The sequence below is a fragment of the Acomys minous genome, assembly GCF_964271855.1.
Source record: "Acomys minous genome assembly, chromosome: 3".
NCBI lineage: Eukaryota > Metazoa > Chordata > Mammalia > Rodentia > Muridae > Acomys > Acomys minous.
The window spans coordinates 42377939-42401683 of NC_140485.1; the positions used below are offsets into that span (position 1 = coordinate 42377939).

At 45.3% G+C, this 23745-nt stretch overlaps 1 protein-coding gene across 7 annotated transcripts in view; it reads right to left on the reverse strand.

The window, feature by feature from the left end:
• Positions 1-23745, reverse strand: part of LOC311593196 (uncharacterized protein) — a 178886-nt gene that overhangs the window by 118565 nt on the left and 36576 nt on the right. The window contains exon 1 of one of the 7 annotated variants that reach the window (XM_084774352.1): positions 21322-21363. The exons of the other annotated variants lie outside the window; for them this stretch is intronic. The gene's annotated coding sequence lies outside the window, so the exon portion shown is untranslated. Of the gene's footprint in view, positions 1-21321; positions 21364-23745 lie in introns of those variants that run through there. 7 annotated transcript variants of the gene reach the window in all.

Here is a 23745-nt window from a genome sequence, read left to right on the forward strand (position 1 = left end):
ATGTGTTTGTGTGTATGAAGGTAAATGTATGGATGTGGTATGTGTGTATAGTGTGTGTGCTGTTTGTGTGTGTGTGATGTGTCTTTGTATGTGTCTTTCTGTGTAAATGTGTAGTATGTGTGTGATGTGTGTGTGATGTGTCTTTATGTGTGTTTCTATGTATGTGGGTACCTCTCTACCTATATGTGTCTGTGTGGCTTACATGTCTCTGTATGTGGGGGTGGTAGGAGTATCTGAAGGGGTGTGTGTGTCTGGGGGGGTAGGTGGGTGGGTGGGTATCTGAGGGTGTGTGTTTGTGTGTAGGTGTGTATCTGTGTGTCGGTGAGAGAGTGTGTTTTAAAATCTTTATCTTAGAAGAGAAGCTACTCTGATGCATAGTTGTCATGGAGACAACCGGCAGTCACTGTCTCCCCTTCTCAGCACCTTGCTTTCTCCTTGGGAGCATATCTGGGCACAGTCTTGTTGTGGAGATACATCCTCCAAATTTCAAAAACTTCAGGGGAACCTGGAGCTTTCTTCTGCCCAGGTCTCATCTCGCGAGTCCCAGGATAGACATGTGACCTATAATATTTTCTCCCTCTGGGACACCTCCAGCCAAACATCATAAGAACAAGACAGTCCGGAGCGTCACCCTCTAGAGGTGATACTTAGTAAGACTGTTGAGTAACTCCTGCTAAAGGCCTTCTTTTCCTTAGCTTTGCCTCGATCTTACAAACAATCCCACATTTGTCCCTCTCCTACTGAAGTGAGCAGTTTGCTACATCAGGGCCCATTATAAGCACAATGAAGTGGGGAACCCCCACCCACCCAAATGGAAAACGTCCTGAGAGGAAGGAAGCAACATCAGTCCCCTCCCTGCTACCACATTATGTTGGTTGGAGATAGGTAAAGCAGCCCGTTCATTCACCAACAGGGAGAAGAGTGGACTCCGTCACTTAGGAAGAACAGGATTCAGGAACTCTTTAGAGCCAAACACCTGAATTCAAAGAGAATGTATGCACCGGGGTCTGTAGCAAGCTGCTGGGCTGACTTGGCTTCTGCTGCCTGCGACATAGAAGCTCTGATCCGTCATCAGCATAATGTGACCCAGGACACAACAGACTTTGGAGACCCAGCATCTAAGACATTTTTGTCATTTGTGCCTTACATATCACAGCACTAACTGGAAAGTGTTGGTATCAAGGTCACAGGTTACAAGAAGCCAAGAATGCAACTGAAACTCCCTTGGTTCAAAGCCTGACTAGTTCTTTCGCTGCGAGTTTTGTATTCAAATAATCACCGCTACACTTGTTTACCAAATCGAAGTGAAAGTGGTACTATCTGCCCCAAGTTGCAAAATTATTTTGAATTTTAAACTGTGTAACTGAGTTATTAGCAATCTTCACTTTCAACTGTGTTCCAGACTACAAAAATGGCCATATAAGGAGAAACGATAAAACTATATTAATCACTAGAAGGAAACACTGTAATTATTAATTGACTTTTAAATGTCAAATCATTGAAATTTTCTCCGGCTTTAAATACATAGAAAAAACTTTTTAAGAAATTAGAACTAATGTTTACTGGTTTAATGCATTATAAGCATTGTGGAGAGAGTGCTGGATTTAGTTGTAAACTTTTTATCTAGCTTGGACAGTAATTGCTTTCTTGCCCTCATGTAACTTACAACACGGAGCACGGCACCCTTCTTCTATGCTTTTATCATGTTGTCACATACCTTCCTAAGTTCATGTCATATCCTTTTCAAAGTCATTTTTTATTTTTATTAATAATTCACTTCACATCCTGGTCGCAGGCCCCCAACTCTTCTCTCCTTATGGTCCCACCCTCCCTCCCGTTTCTCTTATGCCCCTCTCCTACTCCTCAGAGAGGCCCCACCCACCCCAGCATATCAAGTTTCATCAGGGATAAGCGCATCCTCTTCCCCTGTGGCCTGGTGAGGCAGCCCCACCAGGAGAGGGTGACCAAAAAGCATAAATCCCTTTCATGTGCAGAATTTTCCCAAAGTCATTTTGAGCTAGAATAGTCTTATCTTTCATTACAACCAGTCTCTTTGTTGGCGTCAATAAATTTGCCTGGACTGTGCTTTTAGGATTATGGGGCTCCCAAAAAACAGTAGTGTCAATATTCCCATGACCTGCAACGTCTTCTCAGTTGTGTGATATTTCCTGGGGAATCATGAACAAACATCTGTTCACTAAACCAAAGTAATAGTTCCACAAGTCGAGCTTAGTGACTCAGTGAGTTTATTGGAGTTAATTACAGGACTATGGTTACTTAGAGATGCATGGACAACTCGAAGGCAGTTGAATCATTAAACAACAACAACAACAACAAAACTCAATGTGGTTGAGAACTCACGGAAACTGCATCCCTGGAGCTCCCTACATGACTTGCAGGCATCTCGGCTCACTGGAGAGGCTCTTTTCTCCAACTGTTTATATAACCTGGTGGTGGTAGTGCTGCTGTTTGTCTCTGCTGCTGGTTGTAGTGGTGGTAAGGTCTTGTAAATGTTCTAAGCTTCAGGAACTTCCTGAGACTTGTAGGTGTTTATTTCCTAAACCTTCTAAGTATTATTTACCCCTTGAGAGTTGAAGAAGTTCCCTCCAGGGTAGAATGTTTCAGGGTAGACAACACTCTGGAACTCCATTTATGTTCAATTATCACTTCTTTTCCAGCATTTTCTATTTTCTTTTCTCTTTTTCTTAATTAAGAGAAAAGCATGATCTTCATTTCCCTTTTGTACTTCCTTCTCTTTCCTGATCATCTTTTTCCTTCTCCTTCCCCCATCACCTTACTCAATTTTCCATATTAATGAAGTACCACTTGACTCTATCACTGAGAAACAAAGAGGTACACATTTTGCCCTCTGTTTATCAACTAAATAGCAGGTGCATAGTGACCATTTCCAAAGGCTTTGGAGGAAGTGACCCAGTCAGTCACAGATACGACATGCATTCCCTATTTACATAGTTTTTTTTAATGGCCTGAAGAGCTAGTAGTGACATTTTCACATTTGTCACCCATGGTAACTGAAATTTAAGATGTATCATAGGTGGTCTGTTTTATTTAACTGAAATTTGTGCACATCAGAACTGCACAAACAAGAACTGTCCATCTAAAAACTAGATAAAGTTTAATTATCATCACAGTCGCTGTTAAGGAGGCAAAGAAGAGACCTCGTTCCTGCTGGTTAATAAGGAGGCCCAACTGACTCACACATGTGCTAGACGCCAGAAGTTTTCTCCTTTGTTCCTGCAAAATCCACCAGATGAACCCTAACTGTCAGCAGCAAGGAGGGGCGCAGGAGGGACTGAGATGACAACTGTATTTTAACTCTCCCTTGCAGAGCGTAGCTGAGCCCAAAATTCATCTAAAAGTGAGGAGAGATGATGTCCAAACTGGGTATGTCTTATGATTACTCTTTACTTCCAAGGCCAGAAAGAAAATGTCCCAGTGATGCTTTCTACAAGTGTGACTGGTGGCGTCTCCACGGGCAGGCGCTTCTTTCTGAGAATGTCTGCCATCTGGCTGGTTACCGTGCTATCCGGAACTCCTTATGGCTACTTCTATCCAATGATCTATGCATGTGGGGGGCGGGGCTGGGGAGAAACTCCTGGGGAGCCCACTTGGTTGGGGTGAACAGAAGTTTGTACTTCCTGCTTACTGCCCGGAAAGTGGCTAATACATGAGAAAGAAAAACCCTAGGCTGGGGCGGAGGGGCACTGCGGAGAATGGCAGCTAGGCACCGAGGCAGTGGAAGTAAGTCTAGATGTAAATATGTTTTGGATTTACAGAGATATTGTCCCACTTCTGCCTCTTTCCATGCTCCTTTATGGTGTTTATGTCACTCTTTTCATCTTTTTATCAGCAACTGATGCCCTTCTTACCTGATAAAATGAATGCTCTTATTTAGTCAACGGGCTCTCTCGGCGGCCCAGGCAGATGCGATTGCCTCTTTTAACTTCTCTCTTTTATCCTTCTGTACAATACAGATCCTAAAGAGGAGCGAACATGCGGACAAAATAACACCTTCTGCATGGTGTGGATACAGATGCCAAGTCCTAACACAGATCCAGGTTCTCAAAACTCAAGCACAGGCCTGGCTTAAGAATTATTTGGGAAGAATAAAAATATAAGAGAAAGAAAGGGACAGTGCTGGTTCACGGGAGTATTTATCTCTTTACCAATCAGAAACGTGGGCAATGAAAGCCCTAAAATGTACCCAGTTTAAGAATCTAGGGAGAGACAAAGAAGTCCTAACTCAGTGCTTGCTACAGCTAAAAGGGGCCATTTTATAAGAAAGTGCTTGAGGTGAGACCCACCACAGCCATCTAAATGCGCCCATTCTGTGACGGGTGAGAGGAGGGATGAGGGCCATTCCCCTGAGAGCAGAGGGGACAAGGCAGGAGGCTGCTGACACCGGCACTGTCTTGTAGAGCGGCATGTTGTGATCTGCAGGACCCTAAGCAGAATTAGGACCACGCCCAATGTGAAGCTGAACCACACTTCAATTCAACAACATGGAAAGAAAGCGTCTGAAATTCAGAACCTCCTTAGTCTGGAAGGCACTAGTTTATGAAGTAGCAAGTTCCCTGGAACTCGACGTCTGTCTTAAAGTCAAAGTAGAGAATAAAAGCATAACAGCAGGCTGAAGTCCTCGAGGAACCGAAGCGATTTGATTCTCGAGTGGTTACCAGCACGTGTGTCGGGGGTAGCTAGCTCCTCCTTGGGCAGGACGCTGGTACAGGGCACCCTTTCAAGTCTAACTTTCCATGAACACCAGCCTTTCTGCTTAAGCATGAAGCTGCCCCCCTTCTTAGGTACTTTATTTTAGCTAAGCTTTTGTATCTGGGTATAGATATGCAGGAAGCCCCCTTTAAGAGTCATTATGAAGGATGATCCAAGGGCTAAACAAATGATTTCTGAGAAAAACGAGGATGTTCATATTAGCCAGAACTCTTTCAACCATAGGGAGAGAAATGAGTTGGGATAACCCGAAGGAGGAGGTAAGGCATTAATGGGACAGTTGATATGACTCTGGGCGGGGATGCTCAGGCGGCATGGTCAAGAGTCTTCCTACATTCCTCGTTTCTGTTCTCTCTGAGTGAGTTTTATTTTGATCTGTCCTGTTTTCTGGTGCGAGAGACAGTCAGTCACCACCACATTCTCTACCTTAGCAATGGCCATGACCACAAGAGTCCTTTGTCTCAAAAGTCCTATGATTGGCAGGGACTGTCTTAGTCTCAAACACAAGGCCACTGCTCACTCAATGACTGGGAGCTTGGAAAAGCCAGCCTGGGGCCCCATGAACTGAGAGTGGGGGGGAAAAAGACTTCTGTCACCAGAAGGGACTATGGATATGGAGAGACCAAAAAGAATAAATGTCCACTGTGATGCCGACAATGAATGGGGTACATTTTTAATAGCAAGCTTAAAGAAATTCTAGGCTACTCTAATTCTCAAAATAGGAAACTGGAAACACTATCATTTGCAAACCTATGAGAAAATAAAGTGAATTTGATGCTAGACCTTGATCTAAAATCCTTATCTTTTAGCAAATAACCTTAGCATGTTTGCCTTTTCACTCTCCTTCTTCCTCTTCCTCCTCCTCTTCTTCTGATGTCTCTATTCCCTGCCTCATCAGACACAGTCACAGCAAATTAAGGGAGAAACAGGACATGTGTATTAAAGTAGATGAAGGCCCAGCATGCAAAGAAAAATTCTTCATTAATAGCAGAAAAATCTTTCCCTGTATTTAATATTTAGGTGACATATTTCTATTCCAGGAGAAGTAAACATTACAGTCATGAATAACAAATAGAAACACAAACTCCATTTATTTGTAAAATCAACTCATTTTCTTTTCATATCAATGCAAAAAATGACCCAATGCCATGTGTTCCATTTGCTGTGATTCTAAGACAGCAAAGCTATACAATTTCTAGATCATTAACTTGTCTCCCTATTTTTCCATGTCTTATAGTTCTGCTAGGTAAGCGTTCGTTCATTCACTTTGATAATGCCACCCTTTATACGTTTGGTATTTCACTTGCTCAATTACGCCATGCAAAACTACAGCAGCCCGTGAGAGGGTGGGGAGAGGGAGAAAGAAAAGGGCCCACCCCACAGTTTCTCTAAATGAGCAAGACCTCAAGGCTACACTTCTAATGGTTTCAAACAAAAGGTGAGGGGCTGTCTTATGCAGACTCAAGTTTGAAAGAGGCGTACATACCCTCTCATTTACCTCATAGGTGCCAGGATGAAGACCATGGTGCTTAGCGCAGCCCACAGTGCAGTCGAGCAGTGCATCCGCTCTGGAGTTAAGAATAGCAAGCAGCAAAGAGCACAGTGTTCTGTGGTCCTGTAGGAATCAGGGAAGGGTCCCAGGGGGCAGCTGGGAGCAATCAGGGGGCTTTGGGATGTTAGTGCAAACCACTTATATAAAGGACTGAAAACAAATACCAAAATACCTACAAGATGTAGCCCACAGTTGCTAAAGTAACAGCCAAGGTTCGCCCTGAGGTTGCGGTGGCTCTGCAAAGCATCACTCTTTGTATCTTCCGTTGTCACTCGGCTCATTACCTTATCTGGGAGTGTCTGGTTTTGTTTTTTGTTTGTTTGTTTTACCAGTTTAACTCATTGAAGTGATCCCAAGATAATAAGGTCATTTTGAAGGAAAAATTAAAAAAAAAATTCTCAACTTATATTCATCCATGTGACTTAATCGATCTCTCTCTCTCTCTCTCTCTCTCTCTCTCTCTCTCTCTCTCACACACACACACACACACACACACACACACACACTACATCCTCTCCCTCACCACCTACTTTCCCTTCATGGCCTAGAAATGACTGCTTTTACTGTTAACAAGGAACCAAACTTCCCTGAGCCCAGAGGACCACTCTGTCCGCATTATCAAAACATGGAACTGCTTGCACACTCAAGTGTTCCAGCCCAAGAAAGTACATGGCTAAGGTTATTCCTGCAAGTGGAGCATTTGACTCTAGAGCACATTTTTCCAAAAGAAAAATACACACGGATCAATGTTATCTGTTCATTTCATTACGACCAGAAGTAAAGCTGAAGCACTGGGTGGAGGTAACTGTGGCAACAACAAATGATGATTGATGGAAATAAGATACTTTTTTTTTTTAAGGGTAGAAAGTGCGCAGAGAGCAAGCTTCTCTGGTTGGAAACCCATTCCCACCCCCTACCCCCATGTCTGGATCTGCTTCCAGCCTCGTGTTAGAAAAATGATAGTGTCTGCACAGCAGGCAGCCACCAGCTGCAGACAGAGTGGTGTCCAAGAAGCCAGATGACCCATTCAGAGCTTTCCAGTATTGCTCGGATCACAAGCCTCTGAAATAGCTTAATATGCACATCCCAGAAGAACCACTCAAGGGCCCCTGAATGGTCCTAGCTTGGTTTTTGTTTTGCTTTGTTTCTGATTTTTGTAACTCAGTTTTACACTTCCTAAGTAAACCTGATGTGACCAGCCAGTGTTCATGAACTGCTACGTTTCTGTCTTCCTGTTGCTGAAAGCTCTCTCATCAGAGAATTGACCATAGTCAGTTCTTAATGGAGGAGTAAGGATGAACAGCGCCCCCTCAGGACAGAAGGGGTGATGACAGCATGGTTACAGAAGCAAACCAAAGAAGGTGAGTTTGAAGGACCAAGACTCAGACTCTGAACCCTAATCCAGCTTCAGCAAGGATGGGTCTTCCTTATGCACTTGTCTGGTGGGAAAGACTCCCTGGGAGGAAAGATAATTTGACCAATATTGTCCTTCATAGGATTATAATCTATTTCTCCCTCTATTAGAATTTTAGCCAAATACAATTGTGTGGGTGATCCAAAAATATAATTTTTTGCAATAGGGACTCTGCAGAAAGACATTGCATGAATCTGAATCCAAGACAGTAAAACACACCTCCCCCCTTCCACACCCCCACACAGCAATTTCCTCTGGTTGATCCAAGATTGGATTGTTATTTCCTCCTTGGATATCCTTGCCTCCACCCCCAAGCCCACAGTAGCTCCTAGATTAGAATACAGGAAACCAACTGTCCCTGTTGCCACAGAAGGCTCCCTGATTCTGCTTTCTCCCCACCTCAGCAATACCACAAAAGCTAGCCTTTGGTAAAGAAAAATGACTTCAGTGTTTGTAAGAGATCAGGCTATACCAGCAAGTGCCCCATGTGTATTTTACACATGAAGAATAGCTACTATTTAAGCTGCGTCAGGCTGCATGTTTGAATTGCTTTGAGAAGTGAGCTATGGATCATCAGACTTAGGTTAGCCTGGAGAGAATTCATAATAACAATTACTGGGGAGTCAGCTACCCCAGTAGCGCCAGTATTTGTGGACTTAGCCTTGGACATGACTAAGGCAGACCTTGTCCTCCTTGGCCTCATGACTGTAACATCCCAAGCAGACACAGACACAGACACACACACACACACACACACACACACACACACACACACACACTGTAAATTATGGAACCACACTAATTATTTCATTTGTGAGGCTTTTTTTTTTCTCCCTTCTTCATCCTCCTTTTAGCAGTGTGCACACTAGCAGCTTCTGGGTCAGCAGAAGGAGCCAAAAGCCCCGTCCTCCCGAACAAACTTGCCTTGAATGAAACACAGATCCATTTAGTAAAGAACACATGGGCCTACTGAGCTGGGCCAATGAAAAAACTTAATTCATAATAGATCTCTGAAAGCAAACCCAACCCCAGAACGGCTTACGTTGCACAGCTTGTGTCTTAGACTCAGAACCATTTGACTTGCTCTTCTGCGCCAGCCCCAACAACCACCTGGTCTTCGGGAATCACCTATGGCATTCTCAGTCTTGCTCACGAGACTTTTGACAGACTGAGCCGAGAGCTGAACTGTGCACACTGAGATGAAAGTGCAACTCGCATGCTCCCTCCGATGCTCAGGAATGCTTGGAACCAGAGGTTTGGGGAGCCCTACTAATTACAAGCAATAATGCCTTGAGCATTCCAGTTAATTAAGGGCTTGCCTCATGATTGCATTTGTAACACTAAAAGCTTTTATTCATTCATTAATTCAACAAATAATCATGACAGCCAAGTGCCCGGCACTGTTCCCGGCTCGTTCTAATCACCCCACCCCTAAAATTCCACCTTCCAAGTAATACTGTGCCTCTTACTGATGCCCACAACACGCAGTACGCTCTCCAGCCTCCAGGCCTCTGCACACACTGTTCCCTCTGTAGAGACAGGGTGTGCACACATGTGTGTGTGCCTGCACACACACACATACACACACATACACTCACACTCACCCTCAATCTGTTTGTATGTCTCACTCCTATCTTTAAGCCATAGTCTCTTTCCCTGGCTAAAGGGACCATGAGGTCCCTCCTACCCAAACACCCCACCCCCAGCAGTGTGTGTTGCTCTAAGCTTATGTGACCTCATGGCTCGGACCTGTTTACATGTGTCAAAATGTGTAAGTCTCAAAAAGCATACTGTGGAAGGACAAAAACAAGCTGCAACAGCAGACCAGTAATAAACGCCAACCTGAAAGAAAGCAAGCTCTCACAGGAAATCCTGTCACACATAGAGCGGATACAGGAAGAGCAGAGAAGCACGTGGGGGCTTGGGCACACGTGCCAACATGCCGTCTTTAGGCTGAGGAGAGAAGGGAGATGGTAGGCCTTTGCTTCTCTGTTCTCTTTCATTATAAAGGGAGCAGAGGAGGGAAGGCAGGGTGGCTCAGCGGGGAAGAGCGCTGGCTGCCAAGCTGAGCACCCTGAGTTCGCTAACTGAACCCACATGGTAGAAGGAGAGAGCTGCCCCCTCTAAGCTGTCCTCTGACCTCTACATAATCCCTACTCCCCACTATACACACACACACACACACACACACACACACACACACACACACACACGTAAATGAATAAATAAATGAATGAGTATTTTAAGAGCTCAAAAAGAGTGTGAAGCAAATATGGTAAAGTATGAAGTCCAGATTGTAGCTGTGAAAATGTATTCCCCCCTTCCCCCCCCCCCCCGTAACTGTTCCAAGCCCTCTTACACAGAGGTCTCACATTGCAAATGAACTTACAAAGTAAGAGCACCCATTTGAGAATAAATGCCTCCAGGTTTATTACAAGATCTTTTATAAAATACCTGATCCCTGTATGGTTCCTCAAAAAACGAGTGACTGGCAAGTGAGGAAAGTGAGGGCTGGATGGCCAGAGCGGGTGGGAGGGCTGGTCAACATCAGATACAGAGATCGAGGAAGTAAAGCAGCTTGGGACCATCGAGCGTTATCCAAACCATATATAGGGAAGTGCTCAGGCCACGGAGTCCGAAACCTCAGCTCTGTTACCCACGGCCTCCTACCTGTGGCTGAGGCCACCTTTTGAACTACAGTGTGAATGGTGCCTCCTGGCACTGCACAGTGCATGGCGCTGCAGAACAGATGTCAGCCTCCTGTAGTTCCCAGTAGGGACTTCCAGAAGACTAGAGGGGTGGGTGTGTGTGTGTGTGTGTGTGTGTGTGTGTGTGTGTGTGTGTGTGTACATAGCAGCAATCCTGGGGTGTTGCCTTGCTACTGTGCGACAAGAACTTTTTTTGTGTGTAGTCCTGGCTGTCCTGGATTCACTTTGTAGACCAGGCTGGCCTCAAACACACAGCGATCCACCCACCTCTACCTCCTTGAGTGCTGGGATTAAAGCCGTGTGCCCCCACACCCAGCTGTAACTAGAACTTTTTAAAAATGATATTGCCCTACCTGCAGGACAAGAGAGGAACAAGTCTACTACATCTGCCTGGCCAGTCTGGCTAAAACAGGTGACTGAAGAGCTTTTCCAGTGGACACCAGAATGTGGTAAAGCATCAACATCCACGCCCACAGTTCTGAGGATCACTGGAGCACCTAAAGGGAGTGGGTAGGTCTTCAGTGTCCTTAAATGCCCATCTCTCTGGCACTGTAGGAAGTAAGCACGTTCTGCATGTAGAGGCCTTCGCCAGAGCTGATCTCAGGGCCCAGACTGAGATGTGCATTCCATCGTTTCCACTGGGCTGTGTAGGTCAAAGCAAGACCCAAGGCTACTAGAGTCAAGAGGAAGGGACCCAGACTCCTCCTGTCCATGGGAAAGCAGCAACTGTCATTGCAAAAAGGGTCAGGACAGACTCTCATGGCTGTATTAGAAGGTGAAATACACACAACTCTTTGAATCCAGGTGCAATTGAGCTGGACATGCAACTGAGCTTTTTTTTTTTTTTAAGTTCAGAGCTAAAAGTAAAAGACTGAAAAACAACCAAAGCACAAGGCCAGAAAACAATGTGAAAATAGGAACAAGGTGGCAGCAGTGGTGTGTATCTTTGTGTGTATTTTCTCTTGAAATTATTGTCTCCCTAGTGAAAACAACAGGGTGCTGGAGGAAGTGATATCTCTCTTCCACTGGACAGATAGTACAAGGTTACAGGTGACCACCAGGGCTAGGACAAGGGGTTAGCCTCCACTGGAGGGGACTCCTCAGACTCACTTCCATGGAGCAGATAGAAACAGATATGATGCTGTGTAGAGACAGGCCAGCCGTCCAGTAAGAGAGATGGAACAAGGTGGAACTGTGCATTCTGGGTGGATGGTGTGGGGTGGAAAGAAACACAGCCATCAGCTACTCATTCATAGAGGTACTCTTCACTTACAGAGCAAGAAGCTGAAAAGTTATCCTCCAGAGTAATAGGTGCTCTCTTCCTTTCTGAGAGCAGGTGAGCACAGACAGATGCTCCCTCCATCTCTGAGGGCAGGTGTACACAGCCAGGTGTTCTCTTCCTCTCTGAGGGCAGGTGTACACAGACAGGTGTTCTCTTCCTCTCTGAGGGCAGGTGTACACAGACAGGTGTTCTCTTCCTCTCTGAGGGCATGTGTTCACAGAAAGGTGTTTTCTTCCTCTCTGAGGGCAAGTGTTCACAGACAGCTGTTTTCTTCCTCTCTGAGGGCAGGTGTACACAGCCAGGTGTTCTCTTCCTCTCTGAGGGCAGGTGTACACAGCCAGGTGTTCTCTTCCTCTCTGAGGGCAGGTGTACACAGCCAGGTGTTCTCCTTATCTCTAAGGGCAAGTGTTCATAGCCAGGTGTTCTCTTCCTCTCTGAAGGAAGGTGTTCACAGAAAGGTGTTCTCTTCCTCTCTGGGGGCAGGTATTCACAGACAGGTGTTTTCTTCCTCTCTGGGGACAGGTGTACACATCCAGGTGCTCTCTTCCTCTCTGGGGGCAGCCGTATACCACCTGGTGTTCTATTCCTATCTGAGGGCAAGTGTACACAGCCAGGTGCTCCTTCCATCTCTGAAGGCAGGTGTACACAGACAGATGCTCTCTTCCTCTATGAAAACAGGTGTGCACAGACAGGTGTTCTCTTCCTCTCTGGGGGCAGGTGGGCACAGAAAATGCTCTTGTATAAGTGAGATCAATCATAATTGGTTTCATTTTATTCCATAGTAGAATAAGTTAACAATGCATCCACAGTGTAACGTTCTTTAGCAAATGTTCTAATTAGGAACCCAAACTGACTTCCTATGATGTCAAAACTGTCCAAATGTGGGTAGACCCCCAAGACCATCTGGAGCCTGGACTTATGCCCAGGCAGCAGTGGACTGTCCTTCATTAGACCTCTGTGCCCCACCTATTTCAGAGAATCACGTGCTGGGCATCCTGGGAAACACAGTCCTCCAATTCCCTGCTCAAACATCTGATTTTATAATCTTTACCATTTTTTGCCACTGGCCATATTAATAAAACTTCAAAAGAGATTTTCTTTTTTTCTGGTGTTTGGGATGTGTACATTTGTTTAACTATGCGTTGAAGTCTGCATCTGTATGCCAAACACTCATGCAAGAAACAGCAGAAAGTTAGTACTGATCTTATCTATTTTCACCCATAAACCATAAACTACTTCAGTTTGGAAAGGAAGATTTTTTTAAAAGCAAGAACAAATTTAGAGAGAAGAATTGCTTTGGGGGGAAAGGGACTGAGATGGATCCAACTTCAATCATAAAGTGCCCCCAAGTGGCCATTGTTTGAACTACATTTAGAAACCCTACAATTGTAATCAAGATTGAAGTCACAAATGCTGCTGCTGCTGCTGCTGCTGCTGCTGCTGCTGCTGCTGCTGCTGCTGCTGCTGCTGCTGCTGCGCAATAGTGAGCTGGCTTACCCATGGTTTTGTACATAATTTAACAAGACTAGCAGCTGGGGAAAAGAATTCCATAAATGTTCAAAAAAATAGATTCTGTGAAAACACTCTCCTGGCTTCCTGAAAACCTAATTGGGTCTGGACACAGCCTGTGGCTATGCTAGCTCTTATAAGGACAAAGGAGTCCTGGAGCCAAAAAGAATCCCCCTGTGGCCCTTCTAGAAAGCTCCCTAGTCCATTTAATTGTGTTCCTTACTCTACTATCAGGACTGATTGTACTGAACTACTTGGCACCCCTGTTAAGCCTGTCACTTAGATTCCAGAACAAATTAAGTTTGTCATAGGCTCTGCTCTTTCTCACTATTAAAATATTCATATCTACTTTAACAACCTGATTTAAAAAAAACTGCCTAAAAGCTTTGCTGGTATCCCCTATAGGAAGTGCCATTTTTAATGAACCCATAGGCATTATAAATAAAAAATAGCTGGTCTTAATAAAGAATTGATAGAGCAACTCTGGCCCGTAGAGATGTCAACACAGCTTTGGGAGACCCTTTTTCAGAGAGGAGTCTGGAGCCTGAAGACCCCTAAATAAACAGCAAAGAATCAGTGCCCCAAGTCTTGTATGTGAGACCTGGGTTGAGGTTCAGACCCTTCCAACTCCTGCTCATATAAAGAGTCTGCTTTCATGCATAACAAGGAAGCTGCCCTGCCTGCTTTCCTGGGTTGGTGAAGGACAACACCCAGTCTGATAAATGCAGCAGAAACACTGGCTGCAGCTCTTCTTCCATCTTTACGTGTACCTCCTTCCCTTCCATACATGCCTAGAAGGCCCTACTTGCCACATTTGCCACCTACCCACCACGAGGCCCCTGCATTTTAAGGAAACACATTCAGCAAGTGACAAATATCCCATGAGAAGGAAATGAGATTCCTTTACACTCTCAATAGAGTGGGCCTGTTGGGTTTTTTTTTTCCCCTCGTCCCAAGGTCCTGGAATAAAGATTCATGAGACTTAAAATATACTTACAAATACCTAGGCCATATAGCTAGGTTCTTCTCTGACTAACTCATAACTTAAAATAACCCATTTATACTAATCTACACTTCTGTCACATGGCTGGCTACCTCTGCACAGGTTCCATGCATCTGTCCTCCGCACATCTTCCCCAGGGAATCTTCCATGCTTGCTCTATCCCAGAATCCTTTCCACCTGCCAGATGTCCCACCTTCTATTCTACCCTTTCCTAAAGGCTATAGTTTTTTTTTTAATTAACAGGCAATGTGTATCCATACAATACACAAGATAGTCTCTCTGCATGGGCCTAAGTTTTTAAAATGAGAATAACAAGTGTTGACAACAAGAGAGGGAAGACAGAAACACTCTACACTGCTAGTACAGCTGCTTTGCAAAAATAGTCTAAGAATCTGCTTATAAGTGAGTACATATCATGCATGTCTTTCTGGGTCTGGGTTACCTCACTCAGGATGATCTTGTCTAGTTCCATCCCCTTCATTTGCCTGCAAATTTCATGATTTCCTTGATTTTTAATAGCTGAGTAGTATTCTTTATCCATTCTTCAGTTGAGGGGCATCTAGATTGTTCCAAAGTCTGGCTATTATGACTGAAGCTGCTATGAACATAATTGAGCAAGCATCCTTGTTGTATGATGGAGCATCTTTTGGCAAATTTTAGCCATATAGTAGAGGATAACCATACTACAATCCATAGACACAAAGAAGATAAGTCACAAGGAGGACCCAAGGGAGGATGATTAGACAGAAGGAGAAAGGGATTAGACAGAGGAAATGGTTGAGAAGAGGGAACAAGAAAGGGGAAGGAACACAGAGAAATGAGGGCGGAGATCAGACCTGGGGAGAGAGGGGGTGAGAGGACAAAGGGCTTACACAGAGAAAAGGAATCACGGGTGGAGGCAGCTCTGTGACGAGCTGGAGACATAGAACAGGGTAGGCTTTTGGGAGATATGGGAGTGGCTCTAGCTGAGACTCCTCGTAGCAGGAGTCATGGCGACTGAAGAGGCCACACCCTAACTAGACAAGACTCCTAGTGGAGGGAAAAACACACCAACCCACCCACAAAAAGTTTGACCCAAAATTTACCCCGCCTACAAGATGGGCAGGGATAAAGAGAGTAGATTGAAGGATAAAGATGGAACAGAAGAGCGAGGGACTGGGCAACCAATGACTTGCCGTACTTGAGATCCACCTCATGGGAGAGAGCCAACCCCTGACACTACTAAAGAGATTCTGCTATGCTTTCTGACAGGAGCCCGGCGTAGCTGTCCTCTGAGAGGCTACACCCAACAGCAGATCCAAACAGACGTAGAGACTCATAGCCAAAACACTGGGTGAAGTGTAGGGAAGTTTTGTGGAAATGTGAGGGTGGGGGATCTAGATGGACCTGGAGGCAACAGGAGCTCCACAGAAGACCAACAGAACCAATTAACCAGTGCCCAGAGGGGCTTGTGGAGACTAAAGCACCAACCAAGGATCATGCATAGACTAGACCTAGATCCCTACGCATATGTAGCTAATGGGCAGCTAATGATTCATGTGGGTCCCTAGTAAGGGGAAAGGAGCTGTCTCTGACATAGACTCTGACATTGCCTGCTTTTTGATCACTTCCCCCTATGGGACTGTCTCAGCAGGCTATAGGAATTAGAGGATGTGCTCCGTGCTCCATCCTGATGTGACTTGATGAGCTGGGGTAAGTGGGGGTGTGGAATCCCTTTTCTGAGGAATAGAGAAGGAGGGGAGGAAGGAAGGGATGGGGAGGGAGGGGGCTACAATCAGGATGTAAAGTGAATAAATTAACTAATTAATTAATTAATTAAAAATAGTCTAAGAATCCCTCAGAAAGTCGGAAGTTAGCAATGTGACGCAGCACGATGCCACTACTGGGCATGCACCCAAAAGAGATGGAAATAGAAAATTGCTCAAAAATTGATACACAAATGCCTAGCAGCAGCATTTTAGACAGAAACAACTCACACGTGGGATCCCAACACATTTTGACCACAAAGGAATGAGGCACTGAAACGTGCTGCAACACAGATGAATCTCGGCAGCATTGCGCTGATGGAAGAAGCAACCACAAGATAAAACAGTACATGATTCCATTTACACAGCTTGTCTACAGCAGTGGTTCCCAGCCCTCCTAATGCTGCAACCCTTTCATAGTCCCTCGTGGTGTGCCGACCCCCAACATGGCACCCAGGTTGAGAAATACTGATTGAAAAAAAGTGAAGTAAGGATTGAAGTCATCAAGGTTTCTTCTCAGGGTGAAAATGTTCTAGGTTGGCAGCTATAACAAAGACATGAACAAACTAAAGCCTATGTAATAGTTATACTTCAAGTGGGTATGAGGAGCATTTTGACCGTGTGGTGTATGGATTACGTTTCGATAAAACTGCTATACCCCCTGACACTCCTTCTGAATGGGAAGGAGTTTGAAACTGAACAGAGAGGGCATGGCTTTGGCCAAGGATCATGACAAGAGTGACCCACCAGGCCCTGGAGAGGAAGAAGTCAGCAAAATGACGTCAGAAGGCACCAGAGACACCCGATGATGACTCTGGCAGACTGGAAGGGATAGTCCTCGGCAAGGACCTGGACTTCCTCTCATTTTATGGTAAAGACTGATAACAGATTAGCCCACTCCACCTCACCCACTGTGGCTCCCTCCCACACTAGGGCCAGCTCCAGCAAAATCACCCCCACAGGTGGGTGACTCAAGAGAATGTCCCAAGGCAGGACTACACCCCCAAGAACTAGTCTCTTGCTAGCTTGAACGGAGCGGCCTGGGTCCACCACACAGACACAGATTCTGTAGCCTCAAGTCACACCAGGATCCTACTGTCTGTTGTGGTTTCTTTGTTTTTGTTTTGTTTTGTTTTGTTTTTGTCTCCTTCAGTTTCTTCCCTCCAGTCAAAACTTAAAACTCTGATGTCTTAGTAACCACCCACTTGGAAATAGTTCCTGAAGAAAACGTATTCCATTTACAAAATACTTTTTGCCTTTGTGAAAAGGCAATCTATGAAAACTGATTTTTTTTTCACTTGTTTTTTTTTGGGGGGCGGGGGGTAGAGCACTTTGTGGAGGGTTGTGTGTGTGGTCTGTATGGTGTGTATGGTGTGTGTCTGTGTAGCACGTGCCATAGCATGTGTGTGTGTATACGGGAGGACAAAGGCACAGGAGTCCCTCACACATTGTTTGAGGCAGGGTCTCTCCTCTTGCTCTTGCTCCTGCGCTGCACACTCCAGGCTCACTGCTCTGACCTTCCCTGTGGGCCACATCCCATCTCACTGTGCTGGGATTACAGCTGTGTGCTACTGTCTCCACCTTGCTTTTAACATGGGGCCTGGCTCTCTGAATTAAGGTTGTCAGGATTGCAACGCAAGCATTTTAACCCACCACATCAGAGTCTCAGGCTCCGAAACCACTTATACTAGGCCTTTATGCTCCCTTGTAGTGCTACAAAACTAATGTTCACCAAGAGGAGAAACATAAATTCACTTCCCCACAACCCACCAAGTCACATTTCAGGTTAAGTGTTCCCTGCAGTTCTTCTAACTTATGCCTAAACTACTGTTTAAACCATATGATACCTTGGCAGTCATTGATTGTGACTCCTTTCTCACAGGCAGGATTTTTCTCTCTCTCTCTCTGTGTGTGTGTGTGTGTGTGTGTGTGTGTGTGTGTTATGGGTGTGTGAAAGAAACATAGAGCGAGTTTCTTGCTCCAGGACCCTTGGAAAACAGCTTACACCAGTGGCTCCCAGCTGCTGTAAATAGATCTCTGAAGGCATTTAAGCTATAACGCAAACTGCAATTAGGGCCATTATAACACGAAGAGACCTGAAAATCATGAGATGAGAATCTTTGCGGTGGTAACCTAGTGCCATAAACTGTAGTGATCCCCCCACCTGCTGGAGGCTGTGCCTTGAGCAGGAACTGTCTGGAAGATAGGAACATCAGGGGTACCAAGTCCAATCCACACATTGTATACATAATTCTTAAATTTTATTCACTTTATATCTTGATTTTAGCTCTCTTCCCAGTCTCATCCTCCTTCTCTATTCCCCCAAATCCCCCTCCTCTAGTCCTCAGAAAGGGGGATCCCTCCTCCCCTACCATCTGACCCCAGCCTATCAAGTCTCATCAGGACCACCTGCATCCTCTTCCTCTGTGACCAGGCAAGGCCACCCCCACCAAGGGAAAGTAATCAATGAGCAGGCAACAGAGTCCATGTCAGAGACAGCTCCTGCTCCCCATATTAGGAGACCAACATGGAGGCTGAGCTGCCTATTGACTACATCTGAGCAGGAGTTCTAGGTCCTCTCCATGCATGGTCCTTGGTTGGTGCATCTGTCTCTGCAGGGCCCCCTGGGCCCAGATTTGTCAGCTGTGTTGGTCTCTTTGTGGAGCTCCTGTCCCCTCTGGGTTGTTCAATCCCGTAACTCTTCCATAAGACTCCCTGCACTCTACCCAAAGTTTGGCTGTGAGTCTCAGCATCTGCTTCAATCCCTTGCTGGGCACACACTAACCATTAATCACACAGAAAGTGGCAGGACATCACCATATCTCTTGCTGTCCCCACTTTCCAAGTTGATGGTAATGACCTTTCCAATGCAGCAAGGAGCTCACATGAGATGGGCTACTGGCTTTGGGATTTCCAGGAATTGTCAGATATCAGTGACAACTTCTCTGGGCTGTTCTTCATGGCAGTTCCCTACCTGCCAAGTTCTATACCAGGAAGCCACATGTGTCCCAGCAGTCTCGTGTTAGGACACAGGTGGCTGGAGTATCTGGATTCACTAAAGAAGAGAAAATTGCCTGTGGAAGACGGTGGACTCTTTCTGGAGATGTCTCATGGAGGCGTCCTTAGTATAAGAACAATGCAGTCAGATAGAAGAAAATGCAAGGTTTCCACTGGAAGATTTGTGTGTGTGCCTGCTCCATCAGTTCATGCCAAGACCTTAGCCAAATCAGCTAACTGCTCCGACACTTGGATCCATCTGCCTACAATGGGAGGAGGAGCCTCACTTTCCACTGCAGCTTCCCTAAACCCTGTTCTGTCTAAGCTGTGGCCATCAGTACCTTTTGGGAGGGCAATGATAGCAACCCCCAAGCACAGCATCTGATGGGATGTATAGGACGTATAGCCAGTGCTCATTGAACACTCACTCTTGGGTTGTTGCCCTCCTTCAAGTTAGTTCCCGCACCCCAATTCTTTTCAGGGGTGCAGTATTACTGCATTTACAGCCGGGAAAGGCAGGCATGGAGACGTTTGGTCTTTAGCTGGCAAGCAGCAATGCTACATCTTGACTTTGGGGAGTCCAAGGAGTCCACCAGGCAGTCTCTTTTAATTTTTAACTCTTCAAGTGGATGGAACCAAGTACAAAATTTAAAATGAGAAGGAGCAAGGCTGGAAAAAAAGGCTTGGTAGTTAAGAACACTGGCTGCTCTTCCACAGGTTCTAGGTTCAATTCCCAGAACCAGCATGGCAGCTTACAACTATCTATAACTGTAGTCCCATGAGACCAGATGCCCTCTTCTTGTGTGCAGATGTAAATGCAGACAAAATACATACATACACACATACATACATACATACATACATACATACATACACACACATACATACATACATACACACATACATATATACACACATACATACATACAATTAGATAAGTAAATCTTTTAAAATAAATAAATAAGAAAGAAGTGATTCTTTCATGTCTGGAATGGATGGTGGGGGTTTGTTCCCATAGTTTTAAATAGCTATATTTATCATTGAAGATACTGTGTGTGCTCTCAGGCTCTCTTTATCTTCTGTCCATAAAGTATCGGATTCTTCTAGAAAGCCTTGAGCCTACCTCTGGCTGCTGACTCAGGCCAGTTTCTTGTGCTCCAATGCTACACATTCTACAGTGACCATAAAGGACAAGCAGCTTGCTTCCAGAATGGTGGCTCTCAAGCTCTGCACAAACAGCTGCTAAGTGGTGGATTTAAATCTAGGAAGACAGTCTTTGGAGATGCATACATCCGCAAGCATGAAATAGCTCAGAATAGGGAGTAGGCTTGCACCCAGTCTAACTGTGACTCAGCATTAGAGCCATTGAAGGCAGTCCCTCACTTGCCACTCCCAGAGCCAGGCGACACTGTGTTTATAATCACAGATTGTAGCTGCACCTGTAACTACAGCACCTGGAAAGTGGAGGCAGGAGGATCAGGAGCTCAGGGTCATACTTGGTTCCATAGAGTTTGGGGCCAACCTGGACCATAGGAGACCTTGTCTCAGAAACAAAACAAAACAAAATCATCATCATCATCATCATCATCATCATCATCATCATCATCACATCATCATGATGTCATCTATGTCGCCAACATCTTGTTGTCATCATTATCATCATCATTATCATTGCCGTTATCATCTCATAATGAAGATGCCCTTCTGGTCAGCCAGTTCAGGAAGGCCCCCTTAAGGGAAAACCCTCAAAGTTGATTAGCCTTTAGAGATCTAGATGCCATCCCTTTAAATGAGGTCAACACCTCCAAAGCCTGTGTTCAGTGCAATTCTCAGTATCAAAGCTTGTCTCATCATAGTTGACAAAGACTTGCCAAGAGTGCACTCTTAAATAAGGCCTTTCAACCCCCTCATGGGTTGGCCCTACTCTCCCATTCCTCCCCTCTCCCCACACTGCAGCCTGACCAAACAACTGTGTATCTGTCCTGGTCACCGCTGTGTGGTCACAGTGCCTGGCATAGGTAGGCAGCACCAGGATCACTTCCCTGAAGTTAATCATTTTCTTTTCCTCTCTGGGTCTAGATTTAGGCTCTTATCTCTGACTCACCATTCCTATCTCTCTGGCCAGCTTCTTCCCTCTTTCCTAAGAATCAGTTCCAGTCAGGCATGGTAAGCAATGCCTTTAATCCCAGTCCTTGGAAAGGCAGAGGCACATGGATATCTGGGAGTTCAAAGCCAGTCTGGTCTACAAAGTGAGTCCAGGGCAGCCAAGGCTATACAGAGAAACCCCATCTCAGAAAAAAATAACAATTAAAGTAATAATATTAGTAAACAAAATAAAAATCAGTTGCAGAGTTCTTCTCACCAACTCATCTGTGTGGCCCTCTCCCTGTGCTGCATCAAGAACACGACATTGACCCAAAGATCCTGAGTAGTATAGAAGAAAAATGACACTTGACTTTGATTTCACAAACACAATCAGATTGTCACTCTGAAGAGTGTGGTTAGGTAACCTACTTCAGGCCGATGAGAGACCTTGTCCCCTCCGCCCACCCAATAAAAAGGTAAATAAATGAGCAAAACCCAAGGAACAGTACCTGAGCTTGCCCTCCGGCCTCCACACTCCATATACATGTGTATACACGAACCACATTGACAAACACACACATGCACACATTCACATGATAGTAGGTGTGTTTATAGTACTATTAGCCTTCTTAGGAGACTGAGAACTGCATAAACTTCCCAGAGCATCTCACTATTAAAGCAGAGTATCCAGACCCAGTCTCCCGGAATTCTGACTGGATCTAGAAGTCAAGGCTGGAAGGAAACTCCGAGAGCACCTTGGCTTCTCTATTTAAAGATGTGAACAGTGAGAGTGTCAATCAAGAAGACCAAGAGGAAGCGGGTGGCGGGTTCTGCCCAGATGCAGCTTATCTTTAAACTCATGGAAGCCCCCAAGAAGTCCACCGGGCACTCCATGACTAGCACAGACTCGGGCCGTCTCCAGTCAACAAGACAGGAGAACGGGAGGTCTAGGGGAACCTTCAGCCCGTGCCCTCTGAACATTGTTCACGTGCGTGACCCCCATCTCCTTTTGTCCTGTTTCAATGCTATCTTTTCTTCTTTGTCTCTCTTTTTGTTAACTCGCTGTTCAGAAGCATAAAATATCTAGTTTAACCACAATTGAATCAAAATGTATGTGGTATGCTGTTATATACTTTCCTCAGCATCCTTAATAGGAATTCATAGCTGATGTGCACGGTGTGTGTATAGCAAGGTGTGTGTGTGTGCATGTGTATGTGTGTCTGTGTGTGTGTGTGTGTCTGTGTGTGTGAATGTCTGTGTGTGTGTACTATGCAAGCGTAGGTACAGATTCCCTAAGTGACACTAGATGACCTCTGGCATTGTTCTCCACTTTGTTTCTGAGAAGGATCTTTCATCCAAACAAGAGCTCACCCATCAACTAGACTTGACAGTGAATGAGCTCCAGGGATCTAATGGTCTCTGCCCTGCTATGACCCCGAGTGCTAGGGTTACAGAGTTGCACACCACACCCAGCTTTCACGTGGGTGCTAGAGACCTTAACCTGGGTCCTCACGCTTGTATGTCAGGCACCTCCCTGACTCAGCCATCTCCCCAGTGCTACATAACTTAGAAAGGAAACAAACAACAAACCATAAGTCATTTAAAGTCATATCACTGGCCTTACTGGTACACGTTGTAGGGAACCAAATCTCTAACTCAGAGCATAGTTGACTTCCTGCAAAGACAAACTACTGTGTCTATGCACTCTACCACACGCAGGTCTCACATCTGAAATGCCAACCAGTAGGAGCATGTGGAGATCCCAACCCAAAGCTCACCTCACACTGGTAGCTTCTTTACACTAACAGTTTTTTTCAGCCTAGGTCGCTCTGCCTACCACACATTTGATCTGTGTCTCTGTCTGAAACAGCTCTAATGTTCTTCACTGATGATTAGAAATTAGGAACAAACAACAAAAATAATTACCTCAGAAAATCGTCTACCTCAGATGTCCGGCTGTACCCAACATAACGGATGCTAACTCATAACAGGACATGGGTGAGTTATTCTCACACAAGCTGTCACTTGTCACACCAATTACATGGGTTTCTATTAGCTGCCTAATTCAGAGATATATTTTATTTTTTAAAAAATGAAGGCACAAATTCCATTCGAAAATCCTGCCTCATTTCTGGGTCCCCTGAGGATGGCAGAATCCCATCCACAAAATCTCCAAAGAATATGAGATTTAGGGAAAGCATGCATTCTGTAGGTAGGAAGATTCTGCTGCCAAGGTAAATAATGTGGGTCAGAGTCATCCGGGAACCCAAACATCTTCAGGAAAGGAGACAGGAGCAGAAGACTGTGTGAGTCTGAATCTAGCTGTCCTCTGGGAGAAAGAAGGCCACAGGTCAACTGAGTGGCTTCTAAGTCCAGCAAGCTCGGGGAAGGTGAGGCTGCTGAGGGATTCTGCTGCCACCTGCTTCAACTCATCCTTCCAGGCTAGACAGAATAGGGCCTTCCACATTCGTCCCTGAGGACAGTGACTGGGGACCGGAGACTTCTGTTGCTAGGGGCTGTGGGGCCTGTGGATGCAGCTGTTTGACTAAAGTCAGCCTAAGGCTTTGTTGCTGTTTTTAAAAGCCAGCAGATGCTTCTGGGAACTGACCTGGTTTAATTCGTAGCTCTAATACCTCAGAGCCAGGCAATGCAGTTACCTCCTCTTACAGGAGCCCAATATTGATACTGTACTGTTCCAAGC